At 40.0% G+C, this 19,389-nt stretch overlaps 1 pseudogene; it reads right to left on the reverse strand.

Annotated features, from left to right (window-relative positions):
• Positions 1–16,544: 16,544 nt before the first annotated feature.
• On the reverse strand, positions 16,545–17,142 carry LOC110576757 (annotated as a pseudogene).
• Positions 17,143–19,389: the final 2,247 nt, after the last annotated feature.

The following is a 19,389-nucleotide window of genomic DNA, read 5'->3' on the forward strand; positions in this document are numbered from 1 at the left end:
TGGAGAGAATACCGACCTCAGGAGAGGTTTAAATTAGGTAATATTGGCAAAGTGTAATGCTGAGCAGGATTGCTCTCTAAGTTGAGATTTATTTTAATAATGATAGTAAGTCAAAAATTTGTAGACCAATCAGATCATCAGTGTATTTTTGTTATGTTCAAATCAAGAATTGACCCATTTAATAAAGAGTTGAGGGTTCAGACCAGATGAGATTTACCATATTTCTCTAATTCTCTGGATCTTGACCTTTGCTGTATATCAGAATCACCTGGGGAATCTTAAATCCGATACCTAGACTTCAACCCCAGAGTCTGATGCAGCTGATCTGGAGTGTGCTTTGGGCTTCAGGATTTTTAATCATGAATTAATGTGCAATCAAGGTTGAGACCCACTGGTCTAACTGAATATGGAGAGTGAGCAGATCTGTCCTTGGGTCACAGGCAACCAAGGCAGTTACTGATGACTTTCCCCTTGTATACCTGCATTCTGAGCTAGAAGTTGTCCTGGAAAGAACCAGAGGGAGAGGGAGTCACCTCCACCACCTGGTGCTGAAAACTGATGGAGGCCCCTGAACTTCTAGCCCCAGGAGGCATTTGTTAGTCATTACAGTACCAGGACATGTTGCCCTGCCAGCTGCCGTGGGATGTCTGGAACAGCTGGAGTTAGAAAGGTGGATTCTAGGGGCAGCTCCACCATAGCCCAGCCAAGAAACTGGCTGCCCCATCTCGGTTTTGTTATCTGTGTGTGTTTGAGGAGATGGGAATGTTGGGCTTGCATGACCCACAGACCTGTTCTTGGGTCAATGAGGTATGTGGGTAAGGCACTTTGTAAACCATATAATACTATATGAATGAAATAAAATAACCAGTAGAGATTAGACATGCATTTTTTGAAGCTAAAAGCTGTTATTTTGTATCATTTCTGCTGTCCAGAGCTAAGTTTTCAAGCACCTTGTACCAAGTTGGAATGATTGAGACCATTTTCTGTAGCAATTCTGTGTGCTAGGTTTCACAAAAGCAATACAGCAATGAACTCTATTTTCTGTCCTATTCAATAATTTATCATAATAAACCTTTTGAAAAACACCATCTAGGGTATGGCCCTCAGGGTAAAATGATTCCTTTTTTGTGGAAAAATAATTACTGTAATGAGTTTTCCTTATGTGTGGAACTAAATAAAGGAAAGCTAATTCAAAGTGGAGTCAGAGGCCAGAAGGTGGAGCTCTCACACCAAACCACTGGCCGCAGCCCTGCATTCTCAACAGGAAGAGCCCTATACCTTACAACGCCATTAGGAAGAAAGATTTTCTCCTTACCCAGCAACAGCAAGGCCAATGAGAGACTGTCACAACTCAGCCAATGGGAAACCACTATACTTTGAACTCCCAACTTACTCCAATGGACTTTTTTTTTTTTTAAGATTTTATTTATTTATTTGAGAGAGAGAGAATGAGAGACAGAGAGCACGAGAGGGAAGAGGGCAGAGGGGGAAGCAGACCCCCTGCCGAGCAGGGAGACCGATGCGGGACTCGATTCCGGGACTCCAGGATCATGACCTGAGCCGAAGGCAGTCGCTTAACCAACTGAGCCACCCAGGCGCCCTCCAATGGACTTTTTGTTTATAAAAGCCTCTCCCAACTCCCCCCACTTTCCTCTACAAAAGACCATTCCTCTCCTTTGTTCTCTGAACTTGCGTAGGGTTTGCCGTAGCTTGCATGTCCTGAATCGAAATTTTCTGCTATTCCCAAATAAACCCATTTTTGCTGGTAAAATAACTGACAGTTTCATTTTTAAAGTTAACATATACAAATATAAAGCACCTGGGTCCATGCAATTTTATTGAGGATAAAAAGTTAACCAGAATTCAAATTAAGGGTTCTAATTAGTAATGTAAATTAGAAATATAAATGATGGGTTTTCTTGTTTTGGTTTGTTTTTTGGTTTTTAGTTATTTGTTTGTTTTAGCAGAATTATTTCCTTTCATGTTATGGAGACTTTAGGGAACATTTATTTTTGTCAAAAAACAAAATTAAACTGAGTAGATTTTAAAGATCTTATTAACTTTATGCAGAGATTCATGAATCTGGCAGCATTCAAGTTAGCAAATAAAAAGGAGCCCCAAATAGTTGTACAATTTGAGAGGGTTTATAGACCAAAGTGAGCAGGAACAAGAAGTCATACTGGGCAGAAGTGGATTGGTTATTGCAAGGTTACCTTCCTTCTAGCAAAGGGAAGTCTTGGAGCTTGGTAGCCTGTGCTGAGCAGGCAAGCACTGATTGGTGGACCTGGACCTTCCTTTCCTGGGAAAGCTGAGCATAGAAACTTAATTAAAAGATTTGGTTTACTGACATGAGGCTTAGCAGAAGTGACTCCAATTTGGGCCCAATCTGGTTACGTTAACATCTTCCTAAATCTGACTCGGACTGCCTTGCACGTGTACTTTCTTGTATGTTCCTACAGAGCTGTGTGTGCTGTGTTGCAGGCAGCTGGATGCAGATGTGGAACTTGTAGGTAGGGACCACTGGAGAAATCTGCAGGCTTATCTCTTCAGCTCATGCTGCAGAAAAAGGTTATATGAACAAGGCAACTGCCCATGTAAGGAAAGATTAAAAGTATGTTTGAGAGGCAACCTACAGCACAGAGTCCATCTAGAGTCACACTGCCCAGTTTAAATCCCAGCTTCAATTTTTACCAACTGTGTGACTTCAGGCAAGTAATTTAATCTCTCTGGGCCTCAGTTTCCTCTTCCATTAGATGGAGGAAATAGTAGTAACTCCATCATTATGTTGTTATGGGGATTAAATGAGTTAATATTAGTAAAATGCTTAAAACAGTAGCTGGAACATAGTAAACACCATAGAAGTGTGAAAAAAATTACACTTTTTAACCCAGTGTTATAGCATCTGTAATTTACTCTAAGGTACATTGGTATAGACAAAGTATGGGAGTGTAAATTAACTTTAATCTACATCTTAGCAATGAGAAATTAACAACAAAATGCCCAATTTCAGAGTCAATTTTCTGAGGACGATTAGAGCAGAGCTTTGAATATTGCTAGATAAATCTGTACCAGGAGGTAAGTTGTTTGATTTATTGTTAAGAAGAAAAAATAGCAAATTATGGTAATAACAAAAAAGCAATTTGTTGAGTAATATGCTCTGAACAATGTCATTTACATAAAAGTACCTTTATTCATTCAACATACATTTATTAAGAATCCACTATGTGCCAAGCACAGTGAGAGGCACAAGATATACATTTGTCTAAGATGGATGTGAAGCTTGCCCCATAGGGCTCCAAAGTGAGACCTGAAGGATGAGGTGGTGCCCACTAACCAAAGCAGGTGGGGATAGAGTTCAGGCAGTGGGAACAGCAAGGATGGGACCTGGGGGCAGGACACACTACAGGTTTGGGCAACTGAAAGGCAACTTGGGTAGTTGGATAGTGGAGGACAACAGGATAGCAAGCAGCAGATGACTCTCTGGGCATGGTTCACTTGATCTTCCCAAATCACTGGACCTATTGAACCTTGAAATTGTATGTCCTCGATTTCCATGTTGCCGCCACCTCTTGATTTTCTCCCATCTTAAATAGTGAATATTTGAATAGTGTTCCCCAAATTCATATCTATTCAGAGCCTCCGAATATGACCTTATTTGGAAATAAGGTCTTCGCTGATGTAATAAGTCGAATAGTTGGATTAGAGTAGACTCTAAACCAAGGATGGGTATTCTTATAAGAAGCCCATGTGAAGACACACAGAGAGATGAAAGCCGTGGTATGACAGAACCAAGCCTGGAGTGTTGTAGCGCAAGTCAAGGAATGCCAAGGATTGCCACAACCACCAAAGCTGGGATATAAGCATGAAGCAGGGTGGCCCTCAGAACCTCCAAGGAGCCAAACTTGCTGGCACCTTGAATTCAGACCTCGAGTTTCCCGAACTGTGAAACATTAAGTTTCTGTTGTTTTAAGCCACCCAGTTTGTGGTAATTTGTTATGGCAGCCTTAGGAAACTAATATACATCTCTTCAACTGTGCATTCTCAGTCCTTTTCCTGGTTTCCTCTTCCTGTGCATACCCTTGTATGATCCAAGGCTTCCTTCCTTGTGATACTGTCTCCTTACATCTTCTCCCCCACACCTATTGGCAAACAACCTTACTCTCTACTACCCAAGGCAAATAGGAAAGAAGTTTGGGAGTAGCCAGGGTGCTTTCCTCTATTTCAACTTCCACATTCAGTTAGTCACCAAGTCCCATTGACACTGCACTCTTTTTAAAAATTATTTTTCAAGAAGAATAGGGGAGTAATACTTGCATATGATTTTAAAAGATACAGCATGAATAGACAAATACTCAGACCAATGGAACAGACTAGACATTCCAAAATAGACCCAAGTATATATGGGAATTTAGTAAATAATAAGATGGTCACTAGGAAAAATATTAACTTAAAAAAATGGTGTAGGGACAACTAGATAGCCATTTCAAAAAAGGACAAATTAGATCTTTGTCTCATACCATAGATCAGAATAAATTTCAAATGGATCAGTAATCTATATGCAAAAAAAAAGGGCATAAAAGTACTAAGAAAACATAACTGAGTTTGGAAAGAACTTCTTAAAGCTATAAAACAAGATCCCAAAGCAACAATAGAAAATCCTGATAAATTTGACTACATAAAAATAAATTTTGGGGCGCCTGGGTGGCTCAGTCGTTAAGCGTCTGCCTTTGGCTCAGGTCATGATCCCAGGGTCCTGGGATAGAGCCCCGCATCGGGCTTGCAGCTCGGCGGGAAGCCTGCTTCTCCCTCTCCCACTCCCCCTGCTTGTGTTCCCTCTCTTGCTGTCTCTCTGTCAAATAAATAAATAAAATAAAATCTTTAAAAAATAAATAAATAAATTTTTTGGCAAGGTATAAGACATCACAAGCAAAGTCAAAAGACAATGACAAATTGCTGGAAAATATTTGCAACTTATATTGGGATTCATCTCTTTAATACATAAAGAGTGCCTAAAAGTCAAAAAGAATAAAATTCAAGCCCTGAGAGAAAAATGGACAAAATCATAAGCAGACAATTCGAGAAAGAGATATACAGTTGACTTAAAAATTTTTTAATTTAAATTCAATTTAGTTAACATATACTGTATTATTAGTTTCAGGGGTAGAATTTAGTGATTTATCAGTTGCATATAAACCCGTGCTCATTACATCAAGTGCCCTCCTTAATGCCCATCATCCAGTTACCTCTTCCCCCACCCACTTCCCCTTAGTTTGTTCCTATAGTTAAAATTTTCTTTTTTTTAAAAAATATTTTATTTACTTATTTATTTGAGAGAGAGAGAGAGGGAGAAACAGCATGAGAGGGGAGAGGGTCAGAGGGAGAAGCAGGCTCCCCACTGAGCCAGGAGCCTGATGTGGGACTCGATCCCAGGACTCCGGGATCATGACCTGAGCTGAAGGCAGTTGCTTAACCAACTGAGCCACCCAGGCGCCCTAGTTAAAATTTTCTTATGGTTTGCCTCTCTTTCTGTTTCCCTCTTATTTTATTTTTCCTTCCCTTCCCCTTTGTTCATCTATTTTGTTTCATAAATTCCACATATGAGTGAAATCATATGGTATTTATCTTTCTCTGACTGACTTGTTTCACTTAGCATAATACCCTCTAGTTCTATCCATGTCATTGCAAATGGCAAGATTTCATTCTTTTTTGATGGCTAAGTAATATTCCATTGCATGTATATACCACATCTTTTTTATCCATTCATCTGTTAATAGACATCTCAGCTCTTTCCATAGTTTGGCTATTGTGGACATTGCTGCTATAAACATTGGGGTGCAGGTGCCCCTTCAAATCACTATGTTTGTATCCTTTGGATAAATACATGGTAGTGCAATTACTGGGTCATAGGGTAGTTCTATTTTCAACTTTTTGAGGAACCTCCATACTGTTCTCCAGAGTGACTGCACCAGCTTGCATTCCCAACAGTGTAAGAGGGTTCCCCTTTCTCCACATCCTCACCAACATCCATTGTTTCCTGACTGGTTAATTTTAGCCATTCTGACTGGTGTGAGGTGGTATCTCATTGTGGGTTGGATTTGTGTTTCCCTGATGCCTAGTGATGTTGAGCATTTTTTCATGTCTGTTGGCCATTTAGATGTCTTCTTTGGAGAAATGTCTGTTTGTGTCTTCTGCCCATTTCGTGACTGGATTTTTTATGTTCTGAGTGTTGAGTTTGCTAAGTCCTTTATAGATTTTGGATACTAGCCCTTTGTCTGGTAAGTCATTTGCAAATATCTTCTCCCATTCTGTCAGTTGCCTTTTAGTTTTGTTGACTGTTTCCTTTGTTGTGCAAAAGCTTTTTATCTTGATGAAGTCCCAATAGTTCATTTTTGCCCTTGCTTCCCTTGCCTTTGGAGATGTGTCTAGCAAGAAGTTGCTGTGGCTGAGGTCAAAGAGGTTGCTGCCTGTGTTCTCTTCTAGGATTTTGATAGATTCCCGTCTCACATTTAGGTCTTTCATCCATTTTGAGTTTATTTTTGTGTATGGTGTAAGAAAGTTGTCCAGTTTCATTCTTTTGCATGTGGCTGTCCAGTTTTCCTAACACCATTTGTTGAAGAGACGGGTTTTTTTCCATTGGATATTCTTTCCCGCTTTGTTGAAGATTAGTTGACTGTAGAGTTGAGGGTCCATTTCTGGGCTTTCTATTCTGTTCTATTGATCTATATATCTGTTTTTGTGCTAGCACCTGCTGTCTTGATGATCACAGCTTTGTAATATAGCTTGAAGTCAAGCATTGTGATACCCCCAGCTTTGGTTTTCTTTTTCAACATTCCCTTGGCTATTTGGGGTCTTTTCTGGTTCCATACAAATTTTAGGATCGTTTGTTCCAGTTCTGTGAAAAATGTCAATGGTATTTTGATAATGATTGCATTGAATGTGTAGATTGCTTTGGGTAGCATAGATATTTAAACAATATTTGTTCTTCCAATCCATGAGCATAGAACAGTTTTTCATTTCTTTGTGTCTTCCTCAATGTCTTTCATGAGTGTTCTGTAGTTTTCTGAGTCCAGATCCTTTGCCCCTTTGGTTAGGTTTATTCCTAGGTATCTAGTGGTTTTTTGTTTTTTGTTTTTTTGGTGCAATTGTAAGTGGGATCAACTCCTTGATTTCTCTTTCTTCTGCTTCATTGTTATTGTATAGAAATGCAACTGATTTCTATGCATTGATTTTATATCCTGCGACTCTGCTGAATTCCTGTATCAATTCTAGCAATTTTTTGGTGGAGTCTTTCGGGCTTTCTACATAGAGTATCATGTCATCTATGAGGAGTGAAAGTCTGACTTCTTCTTTATTGCTTCGGATGCATTTTATTTCTTTTTGTTGTCTGATTGCTAAGGCTAGGACTTCCAGTCTGTGTTGAACAACAGTGGTGAGAGTGGACATCCTTGTCGTGTTCCTGACCTTAGGGGAAAAGCTCTCAGTTTTTCCCCTTTGAGGATATTTGCTGTGGGTGTTTCATATATAGCTTTTATGATATTGAGGTATGTTCCTTCTATCACTACATGGTGGAGGGTTTTAATCAAGAAAGGATGCTGTATTTTGTCAAATGCTTTTTCTGCATCTGTTGAGAGGATCATATAGTTCTTATCCTTTCTTTTATTAATATGGTGTATCACATTGATCTATTTGCGGATGTTGAACCACCCTTGCAGCCCAAGAATAAATCCCACTTAGTCGTGGTGCATAATCCTTTTAATGTACTGTTAGATCCAATTAGCTATCTTGGTGAGATTTTTTTTTTTTTCATCCATGTTCATCAGGATTATTGATCTGAAATTCTCCCTTTTGATCAGGTCTTTGTCTGGTTTTGGGATCAAGGTAATGTTGGCCTCATAGAATGGGTTTGGAAGTTTTCCTTCCATTTCTATTTTTTGGAACAGTTTCAGAAGAATAGGTATTAATTCTTCTTTAAGTGTTTGGTAGAATTCCCCTGGGAAGCCATCCAACCCTGGACTCTTGTTTGTTGGGAGATTTTTGATTACTGGTTTAATATCTTTGCTGGTTATGGGTCTATTCAGGTTTTTAAAATTTCTTCCTGTTTCAGTTTTTTTAGTTTGTTTGTTTCTAGGAATTTATCCATTTCTTCCAGACTGCCTAATTTGTTGGCATATAATTGCTCATAATACCTCTTATAATTGTTTGTATTTCTTTGGTGTTGATTGTGATCTCTCCTCTGTTAATTATGATTTTATTTATTTGGGTCCTTTCTCTTTTCTTTTTGATAAGTCTGGCTAGGGGTTTATTGATCTTATTAATTCTTTCAAAGAACCAGTTCCTAGTTTCATTGATTTGTTGCACTACTTTTTTTATTTCTATATCATTGATTTCTGTTCTAATCTTTATTATTTTTCTTCTCCTGCTGCATTTAGGCTTTAATTGCTATTCTTTTTCCAGCTCCTTTAGGTGTAAGGTTAGGTTGTGTATTTGAGACTTTTCTTGTTTCTTGAGGAAGACCTGTAATGCTATATACTTCCCTCTTAGGATCACCTTCGCTGCATTCCAAAGGTTTTGAGCTGTTGTGTTTCCAATTTCATTTGTTTCCATGAATTTTTTTAATTCTTCTTTAATTTCCTGGTTGACCCATTCATTCTTTAGTAGAATGTTCTTTAACCTCCATGTATTTGTGGTCTTTCCAAATTTTTTCTTGTGGTTGACATCAAGCTTCATAGGATTGTGGTCTGAAAATATGCATGGTATGATCTCAATCTTTTTGTACCAGTTGAGACCTGATTTGTGAGCCAGTATGTGATCTGTTCTGGAGAATATTCTATGTGCACTCAAAAAGAATATGCATTCTGCTGATGAAATGCTCTGAATATATTTGTTAAGTCCCTCTGGTCCAGTGTACCATTCAAAGCCCTTGTTTCCTTGGTGATCTGTTTAGATGATCTGTCCATTGCTGTGAGTGGGGTGTTAAAGTCTCCTACTATTATTGTATTATTATCAATGAGTTTCTTTAATTTTGTTTTTAATTGGTTCATATATTTGGCTGCTCCCAAATTAAAGGCATAAATATTTACAATTGTTAGATCTTCTTGTTGGGTAGACCCTTTTACGATGATATAGTGTCCTTCTTCATCTCTTATTATAGTCTTTGGTTTAAATTCTAGTTTATCTGATATAAGGATGGCCACTCCAGCTTTCTTTGGTGTCCATTAGCATGATAAATGGTGACTGGAGGTTTCTTTGAGTGTAAAATGAATCTCTTGTAAGCAACATATCGATGGGCCTTGGGGTTTTTTGTTTGTTTGTTTGTTTAATCCATTCTGATACCCTCTGTCTTTTGACTGGAGAATTTAGTCCACTTACATTCAGAGTAATTATTGAAAGATATGAATTTAATGCCATTGTATTACCTGTAAAGTTGCTGTTCCTGTAGATTGTCTCTGTTCATTTCTGGTCTTTGTTAATTTTGGGCTCTCTCTCCACTCAAAGGATCCCCTTTAATATTTCTTGCACAGCTGGTTGGGTGTTCATAAATTCCTTTAATTTTTGTTTGTCCTGGAAATTCTTTGTCTCTCCCTCTATTCTGAGTGACAGCCTTGCTGGATAAAGCATTCTTGGCTACGTATTTTTCCCATATATTATATATATCATGCCAGTCCTTTCTGGCCTGCCAGGTCCCTGTGGACAGGTCTGCTGCCAGCCTTATGTGTCTACTCTTATAGTTTAAGGATCTCTTGTCCTGAGCTGCTTCCAGGATTTCCTCTTTAACTTTGAAATTTGCAAGCTTCACTCTAATAGCTGAGGAGTTGACATATTTTGTTGATTTGGCGGGGGGGTGGTCTCTGTGCCTCCTGGACTTGAATGCCTGTTGCCTTCCCCAGATTAGGGAAGTTCTCTCAGCTATAATTTGTTCAAATAAACCTTCTATCTCTTTCTCCCACTCCTCATCTTCTGGGACCCCTATAATATGGATATTATTTCCCTTTACAGAATTGCTGAATTCTCTAAGTCTCCCTTCATGATCTAATAGTTTTCTTTCTCTCTTCTTTTCGGCTTCCTTATTTTCCATCATTTTATCTTCTATATCATTGATTCACTCCTCTGCTTTGTTCATCCTCATCTATCTGGCCTCCACTTGGGACTGCATCTCAGTAATAGCATTTTAAATTTCAGCCTGACTAGAGTTTAGTCTTTTTATCTCTACAGTAAGGGATTTTTTAGAGTTTTCTAGGCTTTTTTCAAGCCCAGCCAGTATCTTTATAATCATTTTAAATTCTAGTTCAGACATCTTATATCCACACCTCCTACCTTCCAAATTGTAGTCGCTTTTCTACTTGTAGACTTGCAGCATTTCTTTTCTCAGCTCTCCGATTGATTTCTCAGGTGTTCAGAATGATTTGATAACTTCTAGTTGTATTCTAGGGATGAGACAAACTTAGGGTCCCCCTATTCCTCTGTCATCTTAATTCATCCTCCTCTTTTTTTTTTAAGAAAAGATTTATTGATTTATTTGAGAGAGAGAGAGGGAGTGTGCCAGCCTTGAGGGAAGGAGCAGAGGGAGAAGGAGAGAGAAATTCAAGCAGACTCCATGCTGGGCACAGAGCCCAATGTGGGGCTCCATTCCATAACCCTAAGATCAGGACCTGAGCCAAAACCAAGAGTCAGATGCTCAACTGACTGTGCCACCCAGGCACCCCTAGAGTTGACTCTTAAATATGTAAAAAGATGTTGAAATTTATTCATAATAAAAACTATGAGAATTAAAACTATACAGAGATATCATTTCTCATCTATCAGACTGGCAATAATTCAAAAGCTTGGCAACATACTCTGTTGGCGAGGCTGTGGGGAAATAAGCACTGTCATACAATGCCAGTAGGAATACAAAGTGATACAACCCCTGGTGAAGGAAATTGGGCAATACATAACAATAATAATTATGTATTTACCCAGGAAAACCACTTCTAGGAAACTACCTTGAAAGTAAGCCACTACAGGGGTGCCTGGGTGGCTCAGTTGTTAAGCGTCTGCCTTCGGCTCAGGTCATGATCCCAGGGTCCTGGGATGTAGCCCCGCATCGGGCTCCCTGCTCTGCGGGTAGCCCGCTTCTCCCTCTTCCACTCCCCTGCTTGTGTTTCCTCTCTCACTGTGTCTCTCTCTGTCAAATAAATAAAATCTTTAAAAACAAACAAAAAAAAGAAGGTAAACCACCACAAATATGAAAGAATGCATGTACAATATTCTTCATTACAGTATTACTTGTAATAGTAAGATAGTGGAAACAACCCAAACAGCCACTAATAAATTAAACTGTGGTACAGTTATATGATGGAGTACTATAGGTCACAACAAGAAATATGAAATATTTCTATAAACTGATATGGAGTGATTTCCAGGATTATATTATTAAGTGGAAAAAAATGAAGTGTAAAAAATAAGAGAACATAAGAATATACATATTACATATATATATACATATATATATGCATGCTTATTTTTGAAAAAAAAAAAGGGAACACAGGAAGGATAAAACAAAGACTAATGAAAATATCTGCTTCTGGAGATGGTGGGAACAGAGTAAAGGAAAGGGAAGTGAGTGGCACTTCTTTGAATACACTTTTTTATATTGTTCGGACTTTTGAACCAAGTAAAAGTCCATCCATAAAACAATTTAATAAAATGTAATAAAAAGATTTTAAAAATCAAAACTAAAATCAAATATAAAAAGAAGCACATGAATCTCTATCCAGTTATTATCAAGATTTCTTGGCAGTCCCTTTATGTCCTTAGAATATATCTCACTAAGGAGGTACAGAGGATGGGTTTCAAAGTTATTTGAATTACTCTGTTCTGTACTATACATTGTACCATGATTTCACATCCTTGGTGTCCTTAATACTAAAGGAAAAGGGAGACTGCAAAACATTTAAAGTGTACTTCATAGATTTATGATTGGTATTAATATTAAAATTGTGGTTCTAAAGCTATTTTATGTATACAGTAGTGTAGGACGCAGCGAGAAGTAAATATGTGAATGCTATTAGGAACCAAGATTTTCACAGTGGTCATGTAGAAATGTTCTTGATCTTAGAAAATGCCCATTGAGGGACGCCTGGGTGGCTCAGTCGGTTGACTCGATTTCAGCTCAGGTCATGATCTCAGGGTCATGAGATCAAGCGCTGAGTCAGGCTCTGCACTCAGTGTGTGGAGTCTGCTTGGGATTCTCTCCCTTTCCCTCTGCCCCTTGCCCAGCTTGCACTCTCTCTAAAATGAATAAATAAAATTCTTAAAAAAAAAAAAGGAGATGCTTATTGAAGTTTTTCCAGTGAAGTTTCTTTTAAATGATTCAGGAAAGGGGCACCTGCGTAGCTCAGTCGTTGAGCGTCTGCCTTCGGCTCAGGTCATGATCCCAGGGTCCTGGGATTGAGCCCCGCGTCAGGCTCTCTGCTCTGCGGGAAGCCTGCTTCTCCATCTCCCACTCCCCCTGCTTGTGTTCCCTCTCTGGCTCTCTCTCTGTCAAATAAATAAAATCTAAAAAAAAAATGATTCAGGAAAAAAAGCATGTGAGAAACATAAAGCAAAGGGAGCAAAAATATGAGCAATTGATGAGTCTAGCTGAAGAATAGTGATCTTTGTATAATTCTCATTTTTTCAATTTTTCTTAAGTTCAAAATTCCAATAAAAAATTTTAGAGTAAGTGATATATCTTACTTGGCATTTTATAAAACACATGTTTTGATATTAACTCTAATCAGAAACACATCATTTATATCGATAAAAATAAGCTAGATTTTTGCTTCAGTGAGAATCAGCAGCAAAAATATCAAGGTCTTAGAAAATCAAAGGTTTATTTCTTGCTCATGCTATCTACCCATCACAGTCAACACAGTCTGGTGCAAGAGGAGAAAGAGAGCTGTGGAAGTTCTCTTTCAAATAATGACATGCCTGACTAGAAATGACACGCGAAACTGTTTAATCAAATGATCCAACTCACCCCTACGGGGAATAAAAGATTGGGAAATATCTGATGAGCAGTATTAATGATTATCACCTTGCTCATTCACTATGTTTCATGCCACAGTAAACATTGATAAATGTGAGAAGTTAATATAATGTAGTGATTAAGAACACAGATTCTGCAGCCAGATAACTAGTTACTAACTGAATCACTTGCCAGCTAATCTTGGGCAAGTTACTTAATCTCTTTGTGCCTCAGTTTCTTCAGGTATAAAAATTGGGTCTAATAATAAGTAACTGGGGAAAGATTGTGTGAGTTAACATAGTCAAAGCATTTAGAACAATGGCTGGCCTATCACTATCACCAACAGCATTATTATTTTATAGTATGAAACTTAAGATAATGCATTAAAGAAATTTCTCAATGTCCCTCCCCCAAATCAAGCAGTACAAAGATTTACAGTGAAAAGTGAGTTTCTCTCTCACATCAGAGCCTCATCAACCAGTTTTTCTCCCCAGATATGACTGTTACTGGCTGTGGCACTTAGGAATTTATTGCCTTCCAGCCCCCAATCTCCTCTTCGTTTCTCTGTTCTGATAAATGAAGCAGCTTTCCTTGCCCCCTGCCACAATGTTCAGCTTTGCCAGTAGAGGACACTGGTGGGACTCTGGAGGAAAGATGGGCTTCTCTTCCCAGTTCTGGTGGGCTTTCTGTTCTTGTGCCTGTGGTGCTAGGCAGGTATGTGGGAAACGCAATGATGGTGGGGGCCCAGCTGGCTTCCCCAGGGCCAACTCAGCAACACTCCTGTAAGCAATTCCTGGCAGGTTTCCACTGTGACCAACCGGTGGCCCAGCCAGCTTCCCATCAAGTTCAACAGCACTCTCCATGGCAGTTTCCCAGAGAATTCCATCAGCACCCCCCAGCAAGTGATTTCTTTCCCACCAGTCTCAGACTACTGGTTCCTCACTGGAGGTATTTCCAGCTTGTCATTCCTCGCCTGTCAACTGTGGACCATCTCTGACTTGAGGGAACCCAGTAAAATGCTACACCATGGTGGGACTTCTCCCTCTCCAAGGAGATCTGGGTCCAGGCTTGAGGCTCTACCTTTCAAGTTCATTCCTTTCTTGGGTACTCTTTCTCAGCCCTAAAGTATTCTTCAGAGTTTTCTCATTCTCGCTCAGTAAATTCTCTGAAAAAAACCACCCCTTTTTTTTCCCAGGAACGATTTTGTGATTTATTCAGAAAATTGGCTTCCAGATCACTGTGGACAAGACCCAACTTGGCTAGAAAATGCAATCCCTTGGCAGAGCCACACAGACAGCTCAGCTGGCTAAATTTTATTCTCAGAAAGGACCAGAGACGAAAATGCTCTGGTTTCCCTAAAGGCCTGTTTTAGCAGCCAGGAAGGTGTAACTCTCATATTGAAAAGCAAGTAGTTTCAAGAAAAACTTCCATTATTGTGTAGTCTTATAATGTATGCAATTGTGTCATGCAAATTCAATTATAGGCACTCAGCAGAATAGTAAAAATAACAATAATAGCAAAATGATGGGAGAAAAGAGAGGACAAATGAACATTAAGTGCCAAGCAGGCTTTCACCTGCCATTCTTCTCCCAGTGTGGAACTGGAGTCCATTCAGTCTCCCCCACTCCTGAGTGCCTCTCTGCCCCAAGCATGAGTCTAGTGCTTAAATATCTACTATTTTCATACAATATGGCCTCTAAACGCTGGCCAACTTCTTCATCCGGTGCTCAACCAAACAATCAACAACCTTCCCCAATACTGTAGGCTACCTGGCTGCACTGGACTGACAGAAAACACAACAGTCTCAATTTAATGTCTCTCCAAGGGTTTTCATGGGTCATTTCTGACCATAGTAATGTGTGTTCTTCCCTGGGGTTCCAGTAACTATAGAGTTGCCCTACCACATCAGATATGACTTCCCTGGAGTCTCAGAGCTGACTAGAATCTGGTTTTGTCCATATTGTCAAGGCACATATTTTCTGAAAGCCAGGACTGACCCTACGACTGGGTTCAGTAGGGGCTATCAAGGAGATAAGATTAAAGGAAAGTCAATCAACCATGCTACACCTTGTTTCCTATTTCCTTCACACACACCCACCTACCCCCCCATAAAAAAAAAAAAAAGCCCTAGAGGAAACATTTTTAATCTGATTGTGCTACCTGAATGAGTTAGCCCTTTAATTCTCAGTAGACTAGCAAGGTTCAGTTTATCCTCTTAGCCAACAGCCCGCTAAAGTTTAGGGATGGGGGTTCACAGATCCGGAAGGCTCAGCAGCCTGGGGAACACAGAACCAGTTCTCGGTCTCTCTCAGCTTTGTCCCCCTTGCATACAAATTCCCACTGTCCACAGAATGATGTCCAAACTCAACAGTCTTTGTCTACAGAACCAGGACGACCTGAGCCTCCCAAGGCAGGATCTTGTTCTCACTCATCTGCAGGACTGCCCACCTCTGAGCACAGATGCTGGCACATAAGCCAAATGGAGCTCAATGAATGAATGGCAACTGTGTGAAAATGTAACTCATATAAAACAAAAGTACCAAATGTCCAAGTCTCTTCAGAGTCTCAAGTCAAAAAAAAAAATTAACTGGAGAGCACTTTAAATCTTTGCCAAATTTCTCAAGGATCACCCCCCAAAAATTCAATTCATAATGTAAAACAAACTTACAAACTCGTATCTCACCTTCATGGCGATTGGCCCCCAAATCTCTCTCAAATTACCCCCAATTTTCCGAACTTTTCTCATTCCCTTCCCATGTTCCTTTCCAGCTTCCATTCTTTCCTAGAAGTACAGGGTAACGAGTTAAAAACATAAGCTCTGGGGCTCATCTTGCTGGGTCAAATTTCTGTCATGTTTTAACTGAAGCAGGTACCTGGCATGTGGTATAGTACTCAATAAATCCAACTTGTTATTTAAATCCTACTGACTTCTCCAATATCCTTTTTTTTTTTTTTTTTTAACTTGGCCCCTTTTCCATTAATGCAAGACGAAATGTCTATTAGTTTTCCAGGGTTACCAAAACAAACTGCCACAAACTTGGTGGCTTAGCACAACAGGAATTTATTTTCTCACATCTCTGGAGGCCAGAAGTCCAAGGTCAAGGTGTTGGTAGGGCTGTGCTCCTTCCAGAGCTCTAGGGGGGGCTTTGTTCTTTGCCTCTTCAAGCTCCTGGTGGCTGTCAGCATCCCTGGGTTTGTGGCTGCCTCTGTCTCCACACGGCCTTCCTCTGTGTGTACCTCCTCTGTGTGTTTCATGGGAACTTTGTCATTGGATTTAGGGCCCACCCAGATAATCCAAGGTGATCTCATTTCAAGATCCTGAACTTAATTCCATCTGCAAAGACACTTTTCTGAATAGCCTCACATTCACAGTTTCCAAGGGGTCGGGATGTGAACGTATCCTTTTTGCGCAGCCACCATTCAACTCACTACGAAATGACCCTGGGTCCTTCTTTGCGTGGGCGGTGGGCGGGGAGAGGGCTGGATACTCCTGTAATTTAAACTTTTTCTTTTACCCTTGTCATGATGAACAGATCAAGTCAGCAGCCAGCATCAACTACTTGGGAACCTGGGATGAGGTCCTGCACTTGGCCAAACACAATTCAAAGTGATCTTTGACGGCTATGAAGAGGTTCTGGAACACCATGGCTGCCCAGGTGAGGAAGCGCGCCAGGAGAAGTCGCTTGCTGGGCTGCCGGCAGCAGGACACGCAGTACTTGCAAGCGCTGCAGCAGTGGTGAGGCAAGCAGCCGTCACAGCGGTACTGCTTTGTGCCAGGGACGTTGACGTCCCAGTGGCCATTCCCCAGCAAATCCTCCCTTTCACCAACGTATCCCAGCCTGTCAGTGACGAGGTGCTTCCCTTGAATGGAGCTCCGGCACCGGTGGCCAGGCCGGAAAGTGTTGCAGCACTTTCCACAGAATAGGCTGGCCATGGTCTTGAACCTAGAGGAGATTCTGATTTCTCACTGCCCTCTCCTCCTGCTTGAAGGTGCTGAGGAGGAAGTAGACAAGCAAGAGCCGGAAGACCAGGGCGAGCAGCCACCTCTTCCAGAAGAGCTGGCGCCACACCCTGGCGGCCATGTTCACGGCGCCCGCGAATGTCGGGCATGGCGGCGGGCTGTGCGGCGGGGCAGGCGCAGGTCCAGGCGGCATGGCCTCTATGTGGCCAGTGGCCCCATCAGTTGTGGCGGGTGGTGGCCCAGCCAGTGTCCGGCAGCCACTAACTCGTCTTTATATTAAGCCTTTCCTATTCAAATTATTGTGTAATTTCTGTCTCCTGAATGGATGGACCCTGACAGATAAAACAGCTTCTGGTCATAGTCTTCCAGAGATAGTCTATGGCTATGCAGTGTGTGTGTGTGTGTGTGTGTGTGTGTGTGTGTGTGATCTCTTTTGTTGTATAATTAGTAATATTCTGTACAATGTTGTTGTTTTTTAAAATTCAACCATTGTTGCATACCAGCACACATAAATTTTTCTCGTTTTTAACTGTTGCGTAGTATTCTCTTGTATAGATGTACCATAATTTATTTAACCAGTTTCCTATTAATGGAAAATTAGATTATTTCCACTCTTTTCTCCCCACAAATACTATAGTAGTATTCTTATTTGAGAGGTCCATATGCCCATGTGCAAGCCTATCTTATCTGAAAAATCACTTCCTGGAAAAGATTCTATCTTCTTGAATTCTCTCCAAACTATCTCCATACTTACTGCTTCCACCATATTATAAGCATTCTTCATTTAAAAAAAAATTAGTGTTTTTTATTAATTGGAATTAAGAAAGCATTTTGCATACATTTTAATTATTTAAATTAAAATTATTTAATTTTACTCAAATAAATAAATTTTAAAAACCATGTAAAATCAGTGAAAAACACAACGCAAAGAAGATTATCATCAGATATTTTGAGACAGGAATGCCCATGCATACACACACACACACACACACACACACATACACACACACACAAACTTTCTATGTTTCCAGAATATAAATTTCTTCTTGAGAATCCATTATATACTTTTTAAAGTTAATAACATTTTCCTCACACTTGTGCCAAGTTGGCTGCTAAAGTAGTAACATAAAAATAGATGAAAATATTTTAATATATTCTGAATTACTCCTAGATATAACTTGATTGATCATTTTATTCTTGCAACAGTTAACTGGCTGTATCAGGTGCTATCCTCTGACATTTCCACTTCTTGTATTAGTGTATCTGTTTTCTTGATTACCAAAACATCTTTTACTTTTCCTTCTCCTATTCTCTATCCATTCAGTCCTCATGTCCTATTATTCTTTTTCTTTTGTTTGAAGGGAGGTATATTGAGATATCCAATTTCTATACAGTGAAACTCACCCTTTGTAGGTGCATAGCTTTGATAAATGTGTGCAGCTGTGTAACCACCACCATGATAAAAATATTATATAAAATATTTCCCCATCACCCCAGAAAGTTCCATGTGCCCTGTAGGCAAATCCTCCCCATACCCCAGCACCTGGTAACCACTGCTCCGATTTCTGTACCATTAGCTTTGTTTTTTTTCAGAATGTCATAGCAACGGAATCATACAGTATTTAGTTTGGCTCCTTTCACTTAGCATAAGGCTTTTGAAATTCATCCATGTTGTAGTATCAGTAGGTCATTCCTTTTTATTACACACTATTCTATTTATGAATGTACACTTTATCCATTTACTAGTCAATACTTCCAATTTTGGTGATTATGAATAATGCTGCTCTAAACATTCTTGTCAAAGTCTTTGTGTGGACTAAGTTTTTTGTTTTCTTGAGTAAATACCTAGGAGTGAAATTGCTAGTTTGTAGGGTATGTATATATTTAACTTTGTAAGAGACTGCCGAACTCTTTTCCAAAGCAGCTTGTTTTGCATCCTCCCCAACATTTGGCCTTCTTTCTTTTTACTTTTAAAGCTTTATTTATTTATTTGAGAGAGAGAGAGCATGAGTGGGAGGGGCAGAGGGAGAGGGAGAAAGAATCTCAAGCACAGAACCCGACATGGGGCTCAATCTCATGACCCTGAGATCAGGACCTGACCTGAAACTAAGAGTCAGACGCTTAACCAACTGCACCAACCAGGTGCCCTGGCCTTCTTTATTTCTGATGGGATGACTGCACTTGTCTCTGTAATGATCTCTTAGCTCCATGCCTTCCAAACTCTGATCCATCCCTCAAATGTGCCTCTAAAATGCCCTCCACTCTTAAGTGGTTCTGACTTCCTCAGGATAAGGTCCAAACTCCTCAGCCTGACACAAACAAGACTCTTCAAGCTCTGAGCTCCTTCCTCACCCACCCTCCCAACTACATTCACTCCCACTCAGGTAGCTGGACACTGGCTCTAAGTTGCAGACTAGGCCCCTTTTTCCTAATTCGGTAC

This window comes from Neomonachus schauinslandi, chromosome 1 (genome assembly GCF_002201575.2).
Source record: "Neomonachus schauinslandi chromosome 1, ASM220157v2, whole genome shotgun sequence".
In the NCBI taxonomy this organism is placed as follows: Eukaryota; Metazoa; Chordata; class Mammalia; order Carnivora; family Phocidae; genus Neomonachus; species Neomonachus schauinslandi.